The sequence below is a fragment of the Podarcis pityusensis genome (assembly GCF_964106645.2).
Source record: "Podarcis pityusensis genome assembly, chromosome: 3".
In the NCBI taxonomy this organism is placed as follows: Eukaryota; Metazoa; Chordata; class Lepidosauria; order Squamata; family Lacertidae; genus Podarcis; species Podarcis pityusensis.
Window position 1 is genome coordinate 109,795,540 of NC_138026.1, and position 25,706 is coordinate 109,821,245.

At 42.8% G+C, this 25,706-nt stretch overlaps 1 protein-coding gene and 1 long non-coding RNA gene across 2 annotated transcripts in view; both read right to left on the reverse strand.

Moving 5' to 3' along the window:
- The window catches only part of NRXN1 (neurexin 1), a 1,569,693-nt gene that overhangs the window by 1,226,666 nt on the left and 317,321 nt on the right, over positions 1-25,706 (reverse strand). The gene's annotated exons all lie outside the window — the stretch shown is intronic.
- LOC308473056 lies at positions 15,152-15,689 on the reverse strand. Its single transcript, XR_013983879.1, has 2 exons — positions 15,577-15,689; positions 15,152-15,293 (listed from the first exon to the last, which is right to left on the reverse strand). It is a non-coding gene; the product is annotated as an uncharacterized lncRNA (long non-coding RNA).

Below are 25,706 nucleotides of genomic sequence, written 5' to 3' on the forward strand. Positions count from 1 at the left end.
TTGTTCAGTCATTCAAGCTTCATGATGCTGGATCCTTCCAGCAATATGATTCTAGCATTTTTACTTTTAAAAAATGCATCCTCATGTTGATCGGATCTTAACATGGACATACAGTGACAATGAATCCTTGTGAAATAATAATAATTTGAAGAGATGGGGGAAGGGGGACATTTCCGCAGTATGGTTCTTTCAACATTTGAGCATCCAGGGTATATTTTAAATTAATAGCAAATTGCTTTAATGGAAATATTGTAAACTCACGGGCTTTGATAGCCTTTTGTTTCTTTTTCTACAAAATGTACAGCGTGTTTGCTCGTTAAGCAGAGTTTTTAGTTTCTCTCGCCTCCTGTACTTATTGAGCCTGAACCCTGTTTAACCCCGAACCGATTAAACAGCTTTTTATCAGTCTGAGGGAGTTTTAAAACAAGAACAGCTCTGTCGTTAGTAGAAGGATACTTGTTTTTGCAAAGAGGAGCAGGGTCTACTTTGATACTGGCATATTGTTAAAGTGAGAAAGGATTTGGCAAGGATTTGACTAAAGCTGCAGAGGAATAAAGGCGGAAAGGGCCATTTTTCCGCAGGAGATTCCTGCACAGTTTTAACCGTAAATGCGGCATTTGAGACTTGTGGCCTGCAAAGTGTGTGGTGGACCACTGAGGGGCAAAAATCAAGCTCGCTCCTAAGCCAAGGTGACCCGATGCATCTCTAATAAGAACATGAGAAGAGCTCCTGTGGATCAGTGGCCCAGTGGCCCATCTAAGTCATAGAATCATAGAGGTGGAAGAGACCTCAAGGTTCATCTTAGTCCAACCCCCTGTAATACATGAATCTCAACTAAAGCATCCATGACAGATGGCCCTACAAGCTGCTTAAAAACTTCCAAGGAAGGAGAGTCCACAACCTCCCAAGGGAGATAGTTCCACTGCCAAACAGCTCTGACTGTCAGAAAGTTTTTGCATTTACAGTGGTACCTCGGGTTACATACGCTTCAGGTTACAGACTCCGCTAACCCAGAAATAGTACCTCGAGTTAAGAACTTTGCTTCAGGATGAGAACAGAAATTGTGCTCCGGCGGGGCAGCAGCAGCAGGAGGCCCCATTAGCTAAAGTGGTGCTTCAGGTTAAGAACAGTTTCAGGTTAAGAATGGACCTCCGGAATGAATTAAGTACGTAACCAGAGGTACCACTGTATACACAGTTGTGTATTGTGTGTTATTCAGTAGCAGCCTATGTGCGGTGAAGTGTAGGTGGGTTCCCATGAGGCAAGACAGAGTGGTAACAGCAAGAACCTTTATTGAACTACAGAACTGGACAACAGGGGCAAAGCAACTGCTTAAATACATCTCTGGAGGCCTGGGCCACTCCCACTCCCAATGGGATTGGCTGTCTAAATTTCCAAGCTGCGAATCACAAGTCAGAGTTTAAGGGCCAATGGCAGAGGCCCAAATCCTGAAATGTTCCCAAGCCATCTCCATCTTTGCAGTAGTCTAGACTGTTGTCCGATTTCCCCCCTGCTTTCTGTCCATGATAGGCCACTCTCCCTGAAGTGATTTGGGAAAATGTGTTTTAAATAACCGTTTTAAAATGATTTCAAACATTAAACTTTGTTGTCGCAGGAGGGACATGTCCAGATTCCAGCCTCCTAGAAGTTAAAACTCTGAGTGGGCAGGATTTGTGACCCAGATACGTAAAGATGAACATAAAAAACCACACCAGTATAGCTGCTTTTCAACCTATCCTAATAACTGCTATGCTGGTGGTAAACATTGCAGAATATGTTTTGGCTTTCAGCTATTCTACAATAAATACAACCAGACCCTCTGGGAAATTAAGCATCCTATTAAACATGCTTAAGTTTTATATTTTCAAAAAGGAAGCTGTGATAGTTGAGTTGAGTAACAGTCTCTACTTCAGCAGCCACTGCTGCCCAGGCTACAGTACACAAGACTTGGCTGGTAGGAGGGAATGTGAGAGTTACGGGTCTGCAAGAAAAACAATAGTTTCGATATCCCATTTGCTTTAGTTATTAAAGACTTCCTTTGTTTCCTTATTGTTTTCATTACTGTTTGTTTCATAATTTGTTTGTTACAATCACATTTATTTCGTTACTTATTCATGAACAACATATTTGTTTCCATATTTACTTTCATTTTCATTATGTGTGTTTCCCTTCCTTTCCTCTCTCTTTCTCTCTCTTTATCACTGTTATGTACTGAGCTGAATCCTAGAACAATAGGGTCCAGAATGCAGCAGTCTGATTGGTCCGCAGGAGCCACCCAATCCAGCGCCAGGTGGAAGTGAATCAGCGACCTGATTGGCCTGCAAGAAGCATATGTAACCCAAGGTACCACTGTAATCTTCCCTAATTCTTTAAGGGTGCTGAGAGTTATTACATGACCCCCATTCCTCTTACAGATCTACAGTTCTCAGAGTGGTTTAGCAGTAAATCCATCTTCCCAATAAACTCTTGATCATTGTAGCTCAGTGTGAGGAACAGGGCTCTTATATCAACTTCTAGCACACACAACAAACTACAGTTCCCAGGATTCTTTGCGGGAAGCCATGACTGTTTGAAGTTGAATGGCATTGCTTTAAATGAATAGTGGAGATGGGGACTTTGAAACAGAGAAACCACAGGAGGAAATACAACTGCTTATCTAGCAGCACAGAGCTCAGACTACTGAGATTATGAGGGAAATGCAGCTCTGTAGCATTAGATAGCTTTAAAGTTGTTCCAGTTCTCATTTTTTCAATAAGAAAAATACTAGCTTATTTTTGTGTGTCATGAAGATGCTACAGAGATGTCTTGTCAAGCATCTAGCAGGGGGTGGGATGTCTCCTAATAACACTATCAGCAATCCTGGGGCATCATAAAGAATGACACCTGAGAGTAAATGCTGAGAGAGAGAAAATGATCAAATCAACAATAAGATTTTATAATGAGCAAAGTAAATGCAATCTTCTCCCTTCACTGACTTATCAAAACATTATGCCCAGGATTGGAATAAAGGTTTGAATGAGGAAAAAGTTGTGTGTGTGTTTTAAAGACAGAATTGATAGGAAGAGGAGGAGCTGGAATGAAAGATGGGTAACATTCATTGCAGCAAAACAGGAAAATCCTCAGCTTTCTCAACCTGTGTGTCTGTTTCCACTGACACTGATGGGCCTGAACTCATAAAATGTTCAATAGCTTTGACAATAAAAACAGAAACAGTAAATATATATATATTTAGGTAGTTCCCAAGTGGGTAGTGTCATTATGCAATTTAGTCAGTAGATGACACTGCACTTGGTTACTTTTCAGAGGAATCAGGAGTTTCCTGTTACTGTTCCTTTCGTGTTTGAGAGACACAATAAAGATCTTGTTTGACTTCCTGACAAGCTCCTCCAAACATCCCATGGCAGTTCTTTCCCCCGCCTAGAGTTCTCAATTGACTTAATTGCCAGGCCCAATCTGCAATCCTCTCTTACCTGACAGATGTTGAAGCAGGAGCAGTTGGGGGGGGGTGTGCCCCCGGAGATGTTTGTATATCTCCATCCTCTATTCCTTAATGGCTTTATATTTTCACATAGTCCCAAATACTTTCCAACAAAGGGTACACATTTGTGGTGGAAGGAAAGAAAAATGAACCAAAATGTGGTCCATTCAGCTCTGAACTGATTGCATCGAGGAACTCACAGACATGAATGGGTACGTTTTACTTACATTTGTACCCGTTCATTCTGTATTCATACCATTCAGGGGTTAGGCACTTACATTCTCTTTTTATACATATAATATTTTATTCGTTTTCAAAAAATAACAAAAATTTTAAAAAATACAAATTCATATCTGAATATTGAAAAAATTTACTTCCCCCAGTCCCTTCCCTGGTTTCATTATTTATCATCATACCACATGTCCATTGTAAATTAAAAACCTTTAAAATTACTTATTGTCCATTCATAATATCATTACAAGTAGTTCTAAAATCCTGCTAACGTATTAACCTGTGTACATTGCTTCTGTATATATGCAATAAAGTCTTTCCAATCTTCCTGAAATTCATTGCTGTCTCTTCCTCTTAATTTCATTGTTAATTTAGGCACTTACATTCTCTGTCAGGTGCAAGTAAGATAACTGGCAGCTGCTCCTGGTGTCCGCCATTTTGTTTTCTCAAAATATCCCAATTGTTGTGCTATTCCAGGGTAATCCAAAGGCAAACAATAGTGTTTTTTAAATAGCTTTTAATGCTATATTTGTTTTCATGTTGCATTAATTATATTATAGTTTAATCCCTTTGTAACTGTTATCTTTTATATGTTTTTAGTTTTCTGCATTTTGCCAGTGTATTTCTTTTTTTTAATAAGCCACCTTGAGTCCCGGCCTGGAAAAAAGGTGGGATGTGAATATACCTTTTTCTTCTACTACTACAACTACAACTAATGGCTGCACCCATGGGGCCCACACTTTTTTGTGGTAGCTGCCACTTTTTAATGCCTAGAACATCGGAACCCCTGGAACATTCTGGGAAAATAAAGTGGCAGCTTCTGGGAGTGGATACAGGAATTGGCTCTCCAGCCACCAAAGCTGCAGGTAGCAACAATTTTAAAAATATGTTTTAAAACCCAGGAAACAAACCACACCGAGATAGGAAAATAAATTAATTAATGTATGCAAGCACTGAAGGGAATGTGACAAATCAATGTAACAAAATGGACACAACTTCAAAAAATTAAAAAGGAGATATAACTTTAATTTAAAAAATAATGACTATAACACCAAAACAACACTATTTGTAACCTACATTTCTATTCTTGGTGTAATCTAACCATGCATTATCTAGTGAAAGTTGTTGCACTACTGATTTTTCTTCTTTCTTTCTTTTTAAAAAAGAGCCCTGCTCTGACATAGTTCACCTCATTTCTTGCACACTTCCCATAGCGCTTTTCCTTTCTAGAGCAATATTTTGTTGTCAACGATGTTTGTTTGAGATGGGGAGCAATCAGGCAAAGTAATGTACTGCAGAAAGTTTAGCTGAGCATAGACCACTATATATTATATAGTCACAAACTTGTGGGGGGGGGACCAAAAACTTTAAAGGTGTCGAGCCCGGGAGACATTGTATGTATTTTCCTGCAGCTCGGCAGCCTTTATCTATTCTATAGGGGATAATATGCCTGCAAATTTCACCTACTTCTGTCAAAAGGGGGGAAATGTTATAGCCATTTTTATATTTCCCAATAGTGAATGGGAGCGGGGCAGGAAAGAGAAATGAAGTGGGCTCAAGATGGATGCCAAATTGAATTGGGCAGCATATATAGCACCCGGGACCAAGGTGAGTTGTTTTCTGAAACCCCGAATGGAATCCAAACTAAATCTTATGTTCAATGCAGCTCTAAAATTCTATTGTTCCACAATTCTACACACTTGGGGTCGTGTTCAATTAAATCGTAGTGCTAGCAGGAGAAGGTGCAACAGTTTCCACTAGAATAACCGGACTCCCTGCTCTTCTGCCCACACTTCCCACCCCCTCCCCAAATCTGTGCAGAAGGACTAGGAGGATGGCCAGAACAGCATGGGAGGTGAAAAGATTGTGAGAACATTCTATCAGGCAAGCAGAAATGTTTTGCTGATGGAGCAATCTCCTTAGCACTACATTGAATTCGACCCTTAGGCATTGCTCCTGACAGCGTCTACGACTGCGGTCTGTGGTTCAAGGACTGGTGGCATTATTTATCTACAGTGGTGCCTCGCAAGACAAAATTAATCCGTTCCGCGAGTCTCTTCGTCTTGCGGTTTTTTCGTCTTGCGAAGCACGGCTATTAGCGGCTTAGCGGCTTAGCGGCTATTAGCGGCTATTAGCGGCTTAGCGGCTATTAACGGCTTAGCGGCTTAGCGCCTTAGCGGCTATTAACGGCTTAGTGGCTTAGCAGCTTAAAGAAAAAGGAAACAAACTCGCGAGAACTCGCAAGATGTTTCGTCTTGCGAAGCAAGCCCATAGGGAAATTTGTCTTGCGGAATGACTCAAAAAACGGAAAACTCTTTCGTCTAGCGAGTTTTTCGTCTTGCGAGGCATTCGTCTTGCGGGGCACCACTGTATTTAATACCCACCCTTCAATCTCAAGTTCCCAGGGTGGGTTACAACATTGAAACACAGCATTAAAAACAGTTCGAAACAACTTGCAGCCATTAGGTGGGCCTTAAACAGATGCACCACTAGTGTGAAAAGCCAGGGTAGAGTGGTGAATCTTCAACATTCCCCCAAAGCTGTATAATGAAGGTGCCAGGCACACCTCTGTGAAGAGGGAGTTCCACAGCTTCGAAACCGTCGGAGAAAATGTCCTCCCAAAGGCTGCTACCCCCCACCCCAGTGGAGGAAGTACCAAGAGGGCATGTGACATGGCCTTATAGGGGGTGGCCACGTTTGTGGAATGACTTCCCTACAAAGTGCATCTTTTGCCATCATGCTCTTTGACAATTGTTCAGGATGCAACCTTTACCCCATGCCTCTGACTGAGTGGGTATCTTCTCTCCTCTTGCACTACTGCCCTGCTGTCTTGTGGACTTTGATATTTATTACCTAATTTGTGGTTATATTTGATTATTTTGGCAATCTGTACTTGTTTCTCAGTGACGTTTTTTGTAAGCCACCCTGAAAGTGAAGGGCAGGCTATAAGTACAAATAATCAACAAACAATAAAAAAAATTGTGGATGTTGGAGAAGCCCCAGGGCTATGAGGCTGAGGAACCTCAAGTGATCCCTGGAAATTGTGTGAGCATCTCTTCATGCATATGATTTCTGAACTCAAATGTGAAATGACTGATCTTCTCATTAAAAAAAAGTAACTTGAATTTTGAAGGATGCCTCCCCCCCATTGCTGTATTGTTTGGAAAGTGAGGATTGGAGAGTTGATCTGTCGTAGTCATAATAAATAACAGGATGAAAGATGAAAAAAACCTTTTTTAATAATTCCAGTGGCACCTTTAAGATCAACTAAATATAAGCTTTCTAGATATGAGATTTCGTGTGTGATACACTCTGAAGCAGAGGTCGCTTCAACCTTATAACTGTTGATGACTGTTATGGCAGTTGGTTCAACAGGGAAGGGCAAGGGATTTATAAAGGGATGGATGACCAAAATTAGCTTTAGTATGTATAATGGGACATGAATCCAATGTCTCTATTCAGACCAGGTCTCTCCATAGTTTTTAGTTTGGTAATGAGCTGCAATTCAGCAACTTCTCTTTCAAATGTATTTCTCAAATTCTTTTGCAATAGACAGCTACTTTAAGATCTTGTATACAATGTCCTGGGAGATTGAAGTGTTCTCCTATTGGTTTCTCTGTTTTATGATTCCTGATGTCAGATTTATGCCCATTTATCCTTTGGTGTAAAGTTTGTCCTGTTTGTCCAATATAGAAAGAGGAAGGGCACTGTTGACATTTGATAGCATATATAATGTTGGAAGATGAACAATTAAATAGGCCAAAGATGGTATGTTTGAAGTTGTGGGGGCCAATAATGATGTTGTACGGGTGTATGTGGCAGCAAAGTTGGCATCTAGTTTTATTGCAGGCTCTTGTGCCAGTGTCCATGTTAAGTCTGGTTGTTGTATTATTGTGTGTGAGGAGCTGTTAAGATTAGGTGGCTTTCTGTAGGCAATGAAAGGTTTTCCTCCCAGAGAAATCCAGAGAGGATTGGAGAGGTTTGCCTTTAACTGCAAGCTGAATTGAATTCCTCCTCCATCCTTGGTTTTGAGTAGTGTTATGTACTGAGTTTTTGACCAAACTGCGGGAGGCAGTGGAAGACAGGAGTGCCTGGTGTGCTCTGGTTCATGGGGTCATGAAGAGTCGGACACGACTAAACGACTAAACCACAACAACAACATGTACTGAGTTGAATAGGATCCAAAAGGCAGCAGTCTGATTGGTCTTAAAACAATAGGATTCAGAATGCAGCAGTTTGATTGGTCCACAGGAGCCACCCAATCCAGCTCCAGGTGGAAGCGAATCCGCAACCTGATTGGCCTACAGGTGAATCCCGGAATTAGCGAATCACGTGGGGCCCATTGTGTAAATAATGTATATAAAGCAGACATTCTGGGGGAACTTCCATTCCTCCTCACCACTATGAGCTGAATAAAGAGCATGAAATCCACCCTTGACTCTGAGTATATTTTAAGTAGACATGGTTATAGAATCATAGAACTGTAGAATTGGGAGGTACCCTGTGGATAATCTAGTCAAACCCCTGTGCAATGCAGGAATCTCAACTAGATCAGTTAGGATAGCACTATTACGCTTAAAGGAATCCATGTGTGTGTAACAGTGGGTTATCCTTCACTGGTCTAATTACCTATGGTTATGGAATGTGGCTGGTGAGCCAAATGGAAGCAAGCAAGCACACAATCTCCGAGCATCAAAACAGTGTTCCTCTGACTCACTAAACAATATATGATACCAGGGATAAAAAGCTACAACTGAGAGCATACTCAAAGTGAATAATGGCACAATTAAAAGTCCCTCCAGGACTGTAACTCTTTGGAAATGCAGAAGATTCACACAGTGTTTCAACCTGCATCTGCCAACACAAAGGGAAATGTTGATGCAGACCAGCTGATGGGTGCTCTCCAGGCGAGTTAAGCCAGGCCACTTGGGCTGATGCTGATTTAGTTTCCAAGAAAGCAGTGTGACAAATACCAAGGTGTTTTCTACTTCTCTTCTATTTAGTAGGGCCGTGCACTGAGGGCCAAGCCAAACTGGGCATATGTTGAAGGCCTTAGATGAGTCAGGTCAAATCAGCCATACCTATTAACTGCCCTGGAAAAAAATGAGATATCCAGCAAGACCAAAGGCAGCCATTTAGGGTGCTTTGCTCTCACGTGATTTTCGACTGAGATCTCACCCTGAAAAAGCTGTTTTTAAGGTCTAAGAACTTGTCTGGCACCCCAAAATACATGCTTTTGTGTGATGTACCTTTGGGAAGACAGAGCAAGGACAGTATGGCAAGGACAGCATTGCAAAATGTGCCATATTATCAAGACCCATTCCTTACCAGGATGAGGAACCTTTGGCCTGTGGGCCAAATTTGGCCCATTGGGAGTTCCAATTTGGCTTGCAAGGCTGTTCCTCACAAACCATGCTCACCTGCCCTATACCTGATGCCATCTGTAATATCAGGTGTGAGGCAGGTTCTCACAGGGTTACAGAGTAAAAACTGGGAGCTTGAGTTCTGAAGGCTCCTTTGCTGTCTCAAAGCACACTCCCATCAGTTATCATCTGATGGACAGTGGGAGCATGCTTTGCTCTGAGAGCATGAAGCACTTTGCAGGGGGGACGCTCCATTTTAGCAGCAGCTTCAATGAAAAGGTTGGTGTCAGGGAACTGCCATTAGTGCCGGAGGGAGAGAGCAAGATCCAGAGGGATTCCAGAGAGCGTCCCGGGATTGGGAGAGGCAGCCCATCTTCTGGGGAAGAGAATCAGCGTAGCACCAGTGGAGAAGGGGGGCAGATGGGGGAAGCGGCGAGGCGGTCCCATGACTCCTTGCCGGGACCAGTGGGGAGAGTAGGGGTCCTCCGCTGCCTACGCCCTCCTTGCACAGAAGGCTTTCGCGCAGAGAGAGTAGGAGGAGACTAGGCGTCAAAGAGCTGCTTTGCTGGAAGAAGTTTAAGAAACGCCCACTGACGGATTCTGCCAGCGATTGAGACAGCCACGGGTGAGTGGCTGTCCGGACAGAAAAGGTTCACTCAGGGAACCCAGCCAGGTGTTTGCACCGGCTTACGCACGAGCAACCCCTAGAACTACTACAGTTGGCATGTGGCATCTGATGGCACATGAACATTGAGCTCCTGGGTCAAAGGAGTTCTCCACACCTGATTTAGACCAGGTGATTGAAGATTGCAGTTCTATACTTCTGAGTGCAACTGGTAATTCAACTCCTTGTTGTTGTTTAGTCGTGTCTGACTCTTCGTGACCCCATGGACCACAGCACGCCAGGCACTCCTGTCTTCCACTGCCTCCCGCAGTTTGGTCAAACTCATGCTGGTAGCTTCGAGAACACTGTCCAACCATCTTGTCCTCTGTCGTCCCCTTCTCCTTGTGCCCTTCATCTTTCCTAACATCAGGGTCTTTTCCAGGGAGTCTTCTCTTCTCATGAGGTGGCCAAAGTATTGGAGCCTCAGCTTCAGGATCGGTCTTTCCAGTGAGCACTCAGGGCTGATTTCCTTAGTAATGGAGAGGTTTGATCTTCTTGCAGTCCATGGGACTCTCAAGAGTCTCCTCCAGCACCATAATTCAAAAGCATCAATTCTTCGGCGATCAGCCATCTTTATGGTCCAGCTCTCACTTCCATACATCACTAGTGGGAAAACCATTCAACCCCTTAGATTCTAGTTAATGTGCCTTATTATTATTATTATTATTATTATTATTATTATTATTATTATTAAAAATAAGGCTCAGACTTTTACAGTGAGAATAAAACAAAATCTTTAGGCTGCAGCCTAAGTGAATTTACTTTTACGCAGGTCCTGTGGAACTCACTGGGATGCAGTTGTAAGTAAGAATCTTTCAAGACAGCCTGGCATTCAGATGAAGAAGGAAAAAAACCTTTAGGTCTGTGGGTGTAGTGGGGGGGGGTCATCAGAGGATGGCGAGAAAGTCCTTATTCAGCTTTGCCCACCTGGGGAGATTTCTTGCAACAGCTTGTTTTCTGTGCATGGAATCTAAATTGAACTTTTGTGTCAAAGGTTTTTGGAAAGCAGATTGGTGAGAAATTGAAACACTGTACAATTGGGAGCGGAGGGTAAAAGGAAAAAAAAAGGAGGGGAGCTTTTAACCACGATGAGGTGGTAGATTGAAACCTACAGTGATTCTTCCTGCTGCTTTGATTAAAGGCAAGGACTTTAGTTTATTTATGTTTTGATTTTTTCTCCCACTCCTCCCTCATCCTGAATGTAGCTCGCCACTTGAGATCCTGCGCTGGATCAAATCACGCAGACAACCCATGTGAAAATACATCTGATCTGATCTGTTTGCTGTCATAAGAACATAGAGAAATCCCTGCTGGATCAGACCAAAGGCCCATCTGTAGTCCAGCATCCTGTTTTCTGCAGTGGCCAACCAGCTGCTTATGGGACTGGGCTTCAGAAGCCTGCTGCATCAGATCCTGGCCATGGCATAAGGCTACCAGGTCAGTTCTGTATCTCCGGCGGGCTAGGGACAAAGGTGAGAGCTATTTCCTAGTTCTGCTGGATCTCTCAGCGGCCGTTGACACCATCGACCATAACATCCTTCTGGACTGTCTAGAGGGGCTGGGAGCTGGGGGCACTGTTATACGGTGGTTCCGCTTCTTTCTCCTGGGCCGTGTCCAGAAAGTGGTGTTGGGGGATGAGTGTTCAGACCCCTGGGCTCTCACTTGTGGGGTGCCTCAGGGTTCCGTCCTCTCCCCCATGCTTTTTAATATCTATATGAAGCCGCTGGGAGAGATCATCAGGGGGTTTGGGCTGGGTGTTCATCAGTATGCAGATGACACCCAGCTCTACCTCTCCTTTAAATCAGAACCAGCGAAGGCGTTGAAGGTCCTGTGTGAGTGCCTGGAGACGGTTGGAGGATGGATGGCGGCTAACAGATTGAGGTTGAATCCTGACAAGACAGAAGTGCTGTTTTGGGGGGATAGGGGGCGGGCGGGTGGGGGAGATTCCCTGGTCCTGAATGGGGTAACTGTGCCCCTGAAGGACCAGGTGCACAGCCTGGGAGTCATTTTGGACTCACAGCTGTCCATGGAGGTGCAGGTTAATTCTGTGTCCAGGGCAGCTGTCTACCAGCTCCACCTGGTACGCAGGCTAAGACCCTACCTGCCCGCGGACTGTCTCACCAGGGTGGTGCATGCTCTAGTTATCTCCCACTTGGACTACAGCAATGCGCTCTATGTGGGGTTACCTTTGCAGGTGACTCGGAACCTACAGCTAATCCAGAATGTGGCAGCTAGACTGGTGACTGGAAGCAACCACCGGGACCATAGATCATCAGTCGTAAAAGAACTACAGTGGCCCCCAGCTGACCTTTAAAGCCTTAAACAGCTCCGGCCCTGTATGCCTGAAGGAGCATCTCCACCCCCATCGTTCTGCCCAGACACTGAGGTCCAGCTCTGAGGGCCTTCTGGTGGTTCCCTCACTGTGAGAAGTTACAGGGAACCAGGCAGAGGGCCTTCTCGGTAGTGGCGCCTGCCCTGTGGAACGCCCTCCCATCAGATGTCAAGGGAATAAACAACTACCTGACTTTTAAAAGACATCTGAAGGCAGCCCTGTTCAGAGAAGTTTTAGTGTATGATGTTGTATTGTGTTTTTACTATATTTTGTTGGGAGTCGCCCAGAGTGCCTGGGGTAACCTAGTCAGGTGGGTGGCATATAAATTATTATTATTAGCCTTCTCCTCTATGTCTTTCTTCAATTCCCCTGTTTGAGCTGCCCAAGTGCTCCCTGCTTTCATTTGAGCAGAGGCATACCTTGGTATTTGGTTGATTCTTTCCAACCACAGGGGTGCTCATCACAAACTCTGGCAAAAAGGCCTCCTTGATGGCTGTCAAGGCATTGAGTTGCAACATGTGCTGAGCTGAAGAGGTGCCAATGGAGGGTGATGCTTCAGTGAAAAGTGGTGCCTTATCATACTACAGTGGTACCTCTGGTTATGAACTTAATTCGTTCTGGAGGTCCGTTCTTAACCTGTAACTGTTCTTAACCTGAAGCACCACTTTAGCTAATGAGGCCTCTTGCTGCTGCCGTGTCGCCAGACCACGATTTCTGTTCTCATCCTGGAACAAAGTTCTTAACCCGAGGTAGTATTTCAGTAACCTGAAGCGTCTCTAACCTGAAGCATATGTAACCCGAGGTACCACTGTACTCACCTCAGCATAACTCAAACTGGTTCAGAGGACTGAGGGCAAAGGAAGCAGGAAGAGGAAGAAGAGGAAGAAGAGGAAGAGGAAAAAGAAGAAGAGGAAGAGGAAGAAGAAGAAGAAGAAGAAGAAGAAGAAGAAGAAGAAGAAGAAGAAGAGAGGAGGAGGAGGAGGAGGAGGAGGAGGAGGAGGAGGAGGAGGAGTTTGGATTTGATATCCCACTTTATCACTACCCGAAGGAGTCTCAAAGTGGCTAATATTCTCCTTTCCCTTCCTCCCCCACAACAAACACTCTGTTAGGTGAGTGGGGCTGGGAGACTTCAGAGAAGTGTGACTAGCCCAAGGTCACCCAGCAGCTGCATGTGGAGGAGCGGGGAAGCGAACCCAGTTCACCAGATTACGAGTCGACCGCTCTTAACCACTACACCACACTGGAAATAGAAGAGACTCTGTTATTGCTGCAATCTTCTGCTTTGCCACAAATAGTCCTACAGCTGCATCCTGAGATTTGTAAAGCTATTCATTCATTAGATTTCCAGGTTGTGGGCAGGGCGTCTCCTTCTCATTGTTTCTGGTACGTTGCCTAATTATCCTTTGATGGAACAGCAACAACAATGGGAGCTGTTATCTTTCATTGACCAGTTCTGTCTATTCCTCTTTACAGCAGGAGTAACCACAGCATTTTGGTGCAGCCTAATTTTTGTCTTAATGTTCTGGAGCAACCCACTTTCACAAGCAATGAATTTTGCTCTCTTTGGTAGTTTCATGGCATCAGGTCAGAAGAATTCCGTTCCTGTTATCCAGACACACAAAAGTGAGACGTCTTCATTCACAATTATCAAATGCTGCAGTGCTAATGCAAAGGCTAAACCCTGTTTCTGTAGAAGTCAATAATGTGTGTTTATTTTTTTTCACACACCCCCCCCATCTTCTTCTCTTATTGATGTCAGTGCAGCATTTCTGCCGGGTGATAAAAAGCAGCTGAGTCAAATCAATAACCAACAAAATGTATCACCTGATAAACAAGCAGACGTTTGTGCGGAGAGCTACTCGTTGACCTCCAAGGCTGTTGCAAAACCATTGAACACCTTGTGAAAACCCCTTTAGGAAACTTTAGATAGATCGGCCATTAGCCAGGAGACTAGGGAGAGGGCGGTTCTCTGTAGAAGTTCAATTCCTGCGATGACATTGGCTGACAGAAAATAGAAACTGTGGTTTGGTGGCCCAATAGCAGTGCTTAGAGCAGGGGTGGGTGAGTCAATCTATATACAGTATGTGTCATGTATTTGAGCAATTACCCATAATGTCTGTTCTGCATCAGTTCCACATTAGTCTGCCGTGACTGCTATGTGTGTGACAGTTCACATTTATATGCATGTTAAAATGTGCATTTTTTGATATACAGTGGTACTTTGGTTCTCAAACAACTTGGTTCTCAAACAACTTGGAACTCAAAGACTGCAAACACAGAAGTATTCTGGTTTGCGAACTTTTTTTGGAAGCTGAACGTGCTCCGTTTTGAGTGCCATGCTTCCGTTTTGAGTGTTACGCCGAGGTCTGTCTGTTTTTGCTATTTATTTTGCGTTTTTGTTTTTGCGGCTCTTTTTGTTTTGTTTTTGTAACTGTGTGGAACCCAGTTCAGCTACAAATTGATTGATTGTGTGACCGTAGTACATTGTTTATTGCTTTCATTTTATGGACCAATGGTCTCGTTAGATAGTAAAATTCATGTTATATTGCTGTTTTAGGGGTTGTTTTTAAAAGTCTGGAATGGATGAATCCATTTTGCATTGCTTTCTATGGGAAAGTGTGCCTTGGTTTTGGAACACTTTGGTTTTGGAACAGACTTCTGGAACGGATTAAATTTGAGAACTAAGGTACCACTGTATCATATCTTCTCTAAAAACTGCAGATTTCTAGAGGTATTTTCTCTCAGAATATGCATCTTCAATGAATTTTGACACTTGTTGCCTCCAGAATCTTCTGACAACATTTAGGAGGTACAAGATCCATTGCGCCTTTTTGGGTGCTGCGATCTCTCGCGTTTTTGGGCACCATGCTCTCATGTGAGAGCGCCCCCCACCCAAAATGGGATGTCCCAATTTAATCAGGACAGTTGAGGGGTATTCCATCTCCATCTTTTATATATATCCAAAATTAATTTTCAAATCTGCGTACTTTAAGAGTATTTGTTTTGGTTAGTTTCTCTCCCCCCCCCCATATATAACACAACTCAATATTTCTTAAAATAAATGAAGAAAGCAAATCCATGACTTACGCTAAGAGCCTAATGTCAGATTTATTTATTCGAGGTGGCGGGCAGGATATCCCTATAACATCAATCACAGATCATTATATGACAAATCATATCATTAGGTGGTGTTCATCCGGTGACACATATCCATTGTTGGAATTGCTGGTGAGAAAAAGAAAGGAGGGAATAATCAATGTTTAGATCATAACCCTCTAATTGGTCTGCACAGATCTGAATGTTAATGAAGGCTGCAGAGAATGGTCTTGCTTCTTAGCAAATTGTAGCAATGGGTAACCCTCTTCTCTATCAGCCCACCAGAACTCTCCCTAGGCCACACCCTTTATCCTCCAGGCACGCCCCTCACTGGTGCTGCCTCACATCCGGAAGGGAATATGGCTTTCGGATTTAGAGAAGTTGCAAAACTCTGCCCCAGGCTTTTTCATACCTTATCCACACACTTAGGGAGCCACCATTACAATGGCAGACTCTCTTCATCTTGCGTATACACTCATTATTCTGCTACAGAGGATGTTTCTCTGTGTATTCTGGAACTCTAATTTCCCAGAGTTCCAGAACACATAGAGAACAGTCCTCTGTCTGTTAAGTTGCATATACTTAACAGGCAGCATTGCACATACATTGTGAAGCCTTGCAGGAGGTGTACAACCAGCTCCCTCAATGTGTTCATTGTATGAATGGGTCACACTATTATTATTATTAATTATTATTATTAAAATTAAAATTTATAAAATGCCCTATACCAGGGTCAGCAAACTTTTTCAGCAGGGGGCTGGTCCACTGTCCCTCAGACCTTGTGGGAGGCCAGACTATATTTTGAAAAAAATAATGAACAAATTCCTATGCCCTACAAATAACCCAGAGATGCATTTTAAATAAAAGCACACATTCCACTCATGTAAAAACACCAGGCAGGCCCCACAAATAACCCAGATATGCATTTTAAATAAAAGGGCACATTCTACTCATGTGAAAACACGCTGATTCCTGGACCGTCTGCAGGCCGGACTGAGAAGGCGATTGGGCCAGATCCGGCCCCCGGGCCTTAGTTTGCCTACCCATGCCCTATACCCAGAGGTCTCAGGGTAGTTCACATATAAAAAGGGCTTGGCTCTCAAAATAAACTGGCAGGCTTCCTCTGCTCAGGAATAATGTGATTTACTTTTTTCTGTTGTAAGAGTATCTTAGACTCTATCCCATTGCCGTCCTATGGAGATTTTTGTGTGTGTGCATGAAATTTGGGGCCTGTGAAACCAGGGGCAATTTGAGGGGAAGGAGAGAAAGGGTGCAAAAGGTTCATGGGAGGTTTGCTATTATGGCGGCAGTGGTGTCCCTTAAAACATATTTTTAGCACCACTGTTGCAGGAGGTAGCAGTGGAACCTCTCTCCAGTGTCCACCATGCCCCTGAAAGGAAACAATGTGAGCCAGATTGCTGCCCAAGGCAAAGGACAAGATGGAGCTCCTTCCCATTCCATGTGCTGACACTGACTTGTAGTTGGATATGACATCAACACTGGCAATGGAATAGCATCCTCCACTGTACCTGAAGTTAGTTTACGAGGGGCCAGGAGAGGCCACGGGGATACACAGATCTGTCTTCCAATAGCTAGGAGCTTCTGCAACCTGAGGCAGTTGTTTCCCTTTGCCTAATGGTAGGGCCAGCCATGTCACATAATGCCAGGGAACAATATTACAGTCAGGGTAATCTGGGGAAAATGTTGGGCTTCAAACACACCCTGCCTCTGCTCAAGCGTGGTTGGTGACAGTAAGACATAAGTAAAAGGAAAAAACTGCCCCTGTCACTACAATAGTGCTCTCCTCATGAAAGTTTCAAAGAATTTTCCCCAAATTTTATTCTTTTTTAAAAATCCACCTACTTACAACTACTCTTTACCAGCCTTTTCTCATCAGTAAAAAACATGAGTAATTGTGGCATAAGTTACCAGGGATCTCTGAAGAGGAATCAGATAAGGAGAATGTGTGATATATTACCCGTTTTGAACATTAAGGCTGGAGTGAGCTGCAAATCTTAACATAACATGTACATAATGAACTGAACTGATATTTTTTTAACAAAAGGTATCATCTCAGAGTCATTAGGACTTAGAAAGAAAATGAGGAGCTGGTTCAATGCATGTCCATCACTTGATTTTCCAACAAATCCTGTCCACGTGGTTCCTCTTCAGGCATTTACTCGGGAGGAGAGAGGGTCAAGATTCATGAAAATATCACCTTCTTCTTTGGCAATCACTCATAGCCGAGTAAGATTGTCTTCCATAAACACGGTTTTAACAGTGAGTCCATAAGTGACTGTGGAGGCCAATTCTGGATCCACACGTCCTTCCACAGTGGGGACATAGGTTTCCAGGTGGGAGTTGATCATGGTGAGGGTTTGCCAAGCATGCCTTCCTCTTAGCACATTTCTCCCTTGCGTCCTGAGTTTGAGTGTCTTCAAAGCCCATGACACCTTTGGTAAAGGCTGTTCTCCAATTGGAGTGCTCGCAGGCCAGTGTTTCCCAGTTGTCAGTGTTTGTACTACATTTTTAAAGATTTGCCTTGAGAGAGTCTTTGAACCTCTTTTGTTGACCACCAGCATTACGCTTTCCATTTTTAAGTTCAGAAGAGAGTAGTTGCTTTGGAAGACAAAAATAGACCATGAAAGGACCCCTGGATAAAGTCCAGTCAAAGGCGACTATAGGGTTGCGGCGCTCATCTCGCTCTCAGGCTGAGGGAGCCAGCCTTTGTCCACAGACAGTTTTCTGGGTCATGTGGCCAGCAGGACTAAACCACTACTGGCACACAGAGGACTGTGATGAGTGCTAGAGCACACAGAAATGCCGTTTGCCTTCCTGCAACAGCGGTCCCTATTTATCTACTTGCACTGGCATGCTTTCGAAATGCTAGTTTGGCTGGAACTGGGGCAGAGTTCACCCTGTCACAGGGATTCGAACCGCCGGCCTTCCAATCAGCAAGCCCAAGAGGCTCAGTGGTTTAGACCACAGCGCCTCCCATGTACCTACCATGTAAATATCCCACGCACATGGCTATATGGGCAGAAGTCCTAATATGGGAACATAGGCATGGGCACAGCCTGTCTTCCTCTGATGTGTGCTCATTGTAATCATCATCCATTTACTGAGGTCAACACACTGAAAAATCAAGCGAGGCATCTGTATGTGTGAACCAACTTGTGTCCACCACCCCTATCCATCGATTGTACATAGCTTTAGAGATGGGATAAGGAAGACCCCCAAGTGACCTTTTGCCTCTCGTAGAGTCAAAATCTGCCTGGATTCAAATGCCAGTTATTCATATTCCCCCCCCCTTTTTTTTTAGGTGCAGAAATGAATAGACGCAACACGAAAAGTGTGCACAAACAGTATGTCTCCCAATATAGCCCCTGCTCATTGCAGATACTTGCATAAGTCCTTCCGCAGCGATGGTGCCTCTAATTATTCCTGCAGGTGTACCTTTCTCGATGGGCATTTTCCGTCATTACACAGTCATCTGCAGAGGTCACCATTAATTCACGAGCGAGTAAGAGAGATTCCACTTATTTCAGAAGAGGAAATAGCACCGTCTTGGAAGCCTCCCAGGCCTCCTTCATTCTCTGGCATTCTAGAGACTCAAAAAAAAAAACAAAAAACAAAAAACCACATTCTAGCTGAGAGGCATTGAACATGGTGTGAATATTAATGTTCCGGCTGTGTTAGCAGAACTGTGGTCTTGGGCTGGTGCCAAATCTGAGCATCTGAGAGAAGAAGCTGTTCTAGGACCTGTTCTTATGCTACACTGGACATCATTCGCATTCCCCTCAGCAACACAGATTGATATTCAGGGATGTCAGCAAAGGCAACATCCATGATCTCAGAAGCACATGTTTGAATACCAAATCTGAATGTGCAGAATGCCTCACTCCCTTATAAATATATTTTTGCTAGTCTTTTTCAATTTCTTTCTTTCTTTCTTTCTTTCTTTCTTTCTTTCTTTCTTTCTTTCTTTCTTTCTTTCTTTTCTTCCTTCTTTCCTTCCTTCCTTTTTGCTTCCCTTAGATTCCTCCCCCTCCCCTCTTTTTAAGTAGAGAGTTCCAAGAACAGTTCTGATTTAGGTAACTTTTCATACCACAGTTTTTGTCCCTGATCTTACATAGCCTCCAACATTTCTCCATTGAAAATAGGGACGTCCCATTCCATAATGATAATTTTACTATTTATACCCCATGCATCTTACTTTGGGCACTTAAATAGTGACGTGGGTGGCACTGTGGGTTAAACCACAGAGCCTAGGACTTGCTGATCAGAAGGTCGGTGGTTCAAATCCCCGCAACAGGGTGAGCTCCCGTTGCTCAGTCCCATCTCCTGCCAACCCAGCAGTTCAAAAGCACATCAAAGTGCAAGTAGATAAATAGGTACCGCTCCTGCGGGAAGGTAAACGCTGTTTCCGTATGCTGCTCTGGTTCGCCAGAAGCGGCTTAGTCATGCTGGCCACATGACCCGGAAGCTGTACACCGGCTCCCTCGGCCAATAAAGTGAGATGAGCGCCGCAACCCCAGAGTCGGTCACGACTGGACCTAATGGTCAGGGGTCCCCTTTACCTTTAACTTAATTGGCATTGTTATAATGAGGCTATTGTTGGAGTGTAATTGAAAACAAATGGAAATTATTATTTAAAAATAATAATAATGAGGGGGAGAATGATGTACTGTATGCCACCTTCAGCTCTTTGAGGAGAAAGGTGGGATATAAGTGCTAATAGTAATGATGAAGATGATGACAAGCCTTGAATGATAGAATTGTAGAGTTGGAAGAGACCCCGAGAGTCGTATAGTCTAACCCCCTGCAATGCAGAAATCTTAGCTAAAGCATCCATGACAGATGGGCATCCAACCTCTGCTTAAAAAACCTCCAAGGAAGGAGAGTCCGTAACCTCCCGGTGGAGTCGTTCCACAGTCAAACAGCTCTTACTGTCAGAAAGTTCTTCCTGATGTTTAGTTGGAACCTCCTTTCTTGTAACTTGAATCCATTGGTTCAGGTCCTAGCCTCCAGAGCGGGAGAAAACAAGCTTGCTCCACCTTCCATGCGACAGCCCTTGAGACATTTGCAGATGGCTATCGTATTTCCTCTCAGTCTCCTCTTTTCCAGGCTAAGCATACTCAGCTCCCTCAACCATTCCTCACAAGGCTTGGCTACCAGACTCTTGATCATTTTGGTTGCCTTCCTCTGCACATGTTCTAGCTTGTCAATATCCTGCTTAGATTGTGGGGCCCAGAACAGGACACAGTACTCCAGATGTGGTCTGACCAAGGCAGAATAGAGCAGTACAGTGGTACCTCAGGTTACAGACGCTTCAGGTTACAGACGCTTCAGGTTACAGACCCAGAAATAGTACCTTGGGTTGAGAACTTTGCTTCAGGATGAGAACAGAAATCGTGCAGTGCAGTGGCAGCAGGAGGCCCCATTAGCTAAAGTGGTACCTCAGGTTAAGAACAGTTTCAGGTTAGGAACACCAGGAGCGCCTCCCCTACTCGCAGGGAAACCCTTTTTCGGGGGTCCGAAGCGACGTGGGGTGAGCGGCGCGGTGTTTTGAATCAACCGCTACTTTTACGGAGTGAAGCCGCACAGCTGTTGCCGGAGAGCGCTGACTTTTTCCTGTGGACAATTGGACTCTAAACAAGTACCCGTGAGTAGAACGGAAAACTGGATTAAGTACTAAGAAATATTTTAATTTGGCACTGAAACGGGAAGGTTCTAAACAAGAAGTCCGCCTCCTGTTTTTTGTAAATAGATTGAAGCAAAAACTTTGTAAGCTAAAGTCTGGAAAGTCGTATATAAAGTTCTAAATTTCCTTCATTCATCACCACCAAAACCCCTCTTGGAAGCAGGAGAAAAGAGGGGGATTTTTGACTGTTTAAGCCTGCAGGAGAGAGAGTAAAGAAAGATAAATTTTCCACTGTCTCAAACCTGGGAACGGGGTGTCAGAGACAGAAATTTATGGGGCAAGTTCATCGACTGTGAACAGAACGTCTTTTGACATAGTAAAAAAAAAAAAGAGAGAAATATATTGATTCCAATGTTGCTTCTTGCAATCAAAAGAAACAAAGTATTTGAAAAGTGAAAGTAATTTTTCCTCGTTGGTCCTGTTTTTAAAAGATGGATACAAATAGAAATTGTCTCCTCTAGAGGGAGCTTGTTAATTTGTTGCCGGAGCTGATCTGGGGACCTCACAGCTGTATGATTAGGATCGTGAGACCAGACTCTAACCTTGGGGGAAAAAATGTGTTTACAAGAAGTCTTGGTGCTTGCTTTTTGCAAGACAAGTGCCTTGCTGGAACAGATGCATGAGAAGATGGATTTGATGACTGTTGCAGTTAAAAACTTTGGACAAACGGCGAATACCCATATAGAAACCATTCAGGAACCAGCTCAGGAATCTGTTTTGATAGGGCAAGCGCAAGGGCAGAAGAAAATGGAGGAGGTTGTTGTTGAACCTCAAATAACACAAATGGAGAGACCCGAGGCCTTGCAGGAGTATAAGCCGCTGTTCTTGAAGTTCGAATCTGGAGTGGACCGGGGGGGGGGGGGTCTGGAGTTGTGAGAGCTCTTAATTTTGGAAAGACTTTGAAACATGCTTTTAAATATTTTCTAGATTACAGTGTTGACTGTGGGGAATGGGACTGTGGGGAATGGGCAGATCTGCTGAGGAGAGATGGAGATACTTTTGGATTGGAGTCCTCCTGAGACCTACCCCCCAATGAGAAAGGAAAGAAAACAAGAAAAAGATCAACAAAAGATAAAGTAAAGGGCAGGTACAAACAAGAAGAAGACCTGCAGAAGGGACATGGAAAAGATTTAAGAGCCTCGGACATAAGAGCACCAGGTTGATGGATTAGATAGACGAGAAAGGACTGACAAAACCCGAGACCAGGAAGAAGAAACGATGGATGAAGATTGGAAGAAAGTTTCAAAATTTATTTAGAAAAGTATTGTAAAATTAATGAGTATTAGAAAAATGTTGGAATGAAATTATTTGGCTTTAGCAGAAATGTCAAAAAGAATTATGAAAGAATATGTTATGGTTAAAAGAATTTGGTATATATAAGTTTTAAGTTTTAAGTTCTTAGGGTTTTTTAGGTAAGATAAGGTTAAAATAGATTAAGGTAATTTAAATGACAGAATATTGTGAAAGGTGGAAAGGATTTGCTGAGATAATTAACAACAAGAATACAAAAAAGGGAGGTGTGAGGAGGTCGTTGAAATAAGTTAATGAAAGTTAAGGATTTGGGAATATTAGACTTGTTTTTTAATTGTTTGTTTATTTTTGTTTTTTGATCTAGATGTATTGTGTGTTTTGTTATTTTATTTTTTTTACTTTGGTTTTTATTGATCTGTATTGTTTAATTGTTATGTTTATCTACTTCTTTTTCTCTTTTTCTCCCTCTTTTGTCTTTTCTTTCTTCTTTCTTTGTAACTTTAAAATTCTCAATAAACATCATTAAAAAAAAAAAAAAAGAACAGTTTCAGGTTAAGAACGGACCTCCAGAATGAATTAAGTTCTTAACCTGAGGTACCACTGTACTTTGACTTCCCTTGATCTGGACATTACACTTCTGTTGATGCAGCTAGAATAGCATTAGCATATATATTTTTGCTGCCGCATCATACTGTTGACTTGTGTTAAGCTTGTGGTCCACCAAGACCCCTAGAACCTTTTCACATGTACTACTGGCAAGCCCATATTATATTTGTGCAGCTGGTTATTAAAGCGAAACCATGTGTAAGTTGGACTAAAGGTAGATATTTCCTATATATGTACCTGGGATGGAGTTCTGCCAAAGCTTAAAAGGCTGGAATTGCCACCCACAGGCATAAGAATATATTTGCAAGAGGAATCCTAGAGGGACCTGTATTGCATAGTGGTGTTCCGAAGCCAAAGGTGGAAAAGATGTCACAATTAATTTTTTTAACAAGACCAATGGGAATATATATATAAAATTTCCATTCTTACTAAGCAGCTGCCTTTATTTCTCTTTTATGGAAAAGCTGGCCCATGCCCTGCCAGGCTGCTTAGTGCACAATAACATTCTTTACATAGTTCACAGCTTCATGGGGGTGACTGACAGCTAGCCCAGCATGTGCAAATAGCTCTTTTGACACATCATGAAACCAAAAGTCAGCGTGACCTGAGGAAAGACGAGAGGTGAAAAGAAGGGTGACAGCTAGGATGGCTGGCAAGGCTACCAGCAAAAACATATTTAAATAGAAAGACATCATGAATATGACAGAGGTGTATAAAAACCGTGACAGGTTCGGTAAATATGAACACATTGGACAAAGGCTGTGTTCACAGGGTTTGTTGTTGTTGTTGTTTTTTGATAGATCTAAGACCTTAACAGCCCCCTATATTAGAGACCATTTTTAAAAGTCACAGATTGCCCCAAAGAATCCTGGGAAACGAAAGCTTATTAAGAGTGATGATTAGCCGACAAAGGTCCATATAGTTAAAGCTATGGTTTTCCCAGTAGTGATGTATGGAAGTGAGAGCTGGACCATAAAGAAGGCTGATCACCAAAGAATTGATGCTTTTGAATTATGGTGCTGGAGGAGACTCTTGAGAGTCCCATGGACTGCAAGAAGATCAAACCTATCCATTCTGGAGGAAAGCAGCCCTGAGTGCTCACTGGAAGGACAGATCGTGAAGCTGAGGCTCCAATACTTTGGCCACCTCATGAGAAGAGAAGACTCCCTGGAAAAGACCCTGATGTTTGGAAAGATGGAGGGCACAAGGAGAAGGGGACGACAGAGGACGAGATGGTTGGACAGTGTTCTCGAAGCTACCAGCATGAGTTTGACCAAACTGTGGGAGGCAGTGGAAAACAGGAGTGCCTGGTGTGCTCTGGTCCATGGAGTCACGAAGAGTCGGACACGACTAAACGACTAAACAACAACAAAGCATTTCTAGGAGACCTCTGTTACTCACACAGACCTACCATTTCCAGAGCAGTTTAACAATAAACCCTTCTACCCAGGGAATTCTGTGAATTGTAGTTCTGTTGGGGGGTGGGAATGGAGTCTCCTAACTGCTCTCACCAGTGTGGAATTGAGTTTCAGCCACAATTTGTGCAGGCATCAGCACACGGGCACCATCTTGTCCTTTGCCTTGGACGGCGAAATGCCTTTGGCTGGTGCCATTGCAGTAAGGTCTGTAAAAGAAAGGATGTCATCATCCCAAAATGTGTGGCTCTAGGAACAGCTATCACCATCACACAATTAATGATAAATGTGTGTGGAGAATATTGAGAACCAGGAGGGATGGGGAGGTAAAGAAATTAATGTGATGTTACATTTAGATTTAATGCTAACTGATCAAATGATTTTTAAAAGAAAAACTATGCCCAAACTCTGCAGCAAGTGGCAATCAGTCAAAATTACGAGTTTTTGAGGAATGGAATGACATTTTTGGGGGACAGATGGGATTTAAGATAGCTGCCCTGCATTGTATAATCACAGCTGCATCTAAAGCATTTAAAGAACCAATTGGCGATGCAATCTAAGGCAAACTGAGCTGAAAAAATACAGAATATGTGTTTAAGATACATTTTAGAAGTGTGAGATTTTTCTTTTTCTTACCACCAAATAAAAGGAAGGCAACTTTGTTGAAAGATGTCTAAATAGTTTCCTCAATTTTGCCATTTGTTGGCAAGGCACCAGAAAAGTGCTAGTTCTTGAGTGAATCTTTCAAGTTCAGTTCTCTAAGTTTCTTATATTTCAAATCCTAAGTAATGTTCTCCACATTTCCACAGCAATTTGTGATCTTCTTAAAAAAAAATTCCCATGGAAATTCAGCATTTTAGTATGAATTTCCTCTAGTAACATTTTTTTATGCAGTTTTGAGTAATACAGAATCATAAAATATTAAGAGGAGGAGTTTGGAATTGATTTTTTTAAAAATGATATTTATTACTTTTCAACATTTCCAACACAGCACTACAAACAAAAAAAGAAAAGAAAAGAGAAAAGAAAAAAGAGAAAAAACAATACAAATACAATACAAAAAAAAAAAAATGCTACATGGACTAACAAAGCAAACAAAAGCAAACAAAAACAATTTAAAAACACCTCAAACATTTTCAATATCTTATATTTCATTCACTTATTTCCAGCGACCTCCTCACACCTCCCTTTTTGTATTCCACTTCTATTATTTGTTTCAGCAATTCCTTTCCATCTTACTCTGTTTTCTGTTCTATAATTATCTTAACACATTCTTACCATACTTTCCCTTTAATTTTCTATTAATCTATTTATATTTAATTCTTTATGACATTTCTACTAAAGCCATGTAATTTCATTCCAACATTTTTCTAACATTCCTTAATTTTACAATATTTCTATAAATAGTCTTTAAACTTTTTCCAATCTTCTTCCACCGACTCTTCACCCTGGTCTCGGATCTTGCCAGTCATTTCCGCCAATTCCATATAGTCCATCAACTTCATCTGCCATTGTCCAACACTTCAGTGTTTTCAAAAAGCAACCATTCTCTCAACCAGCAAAAAG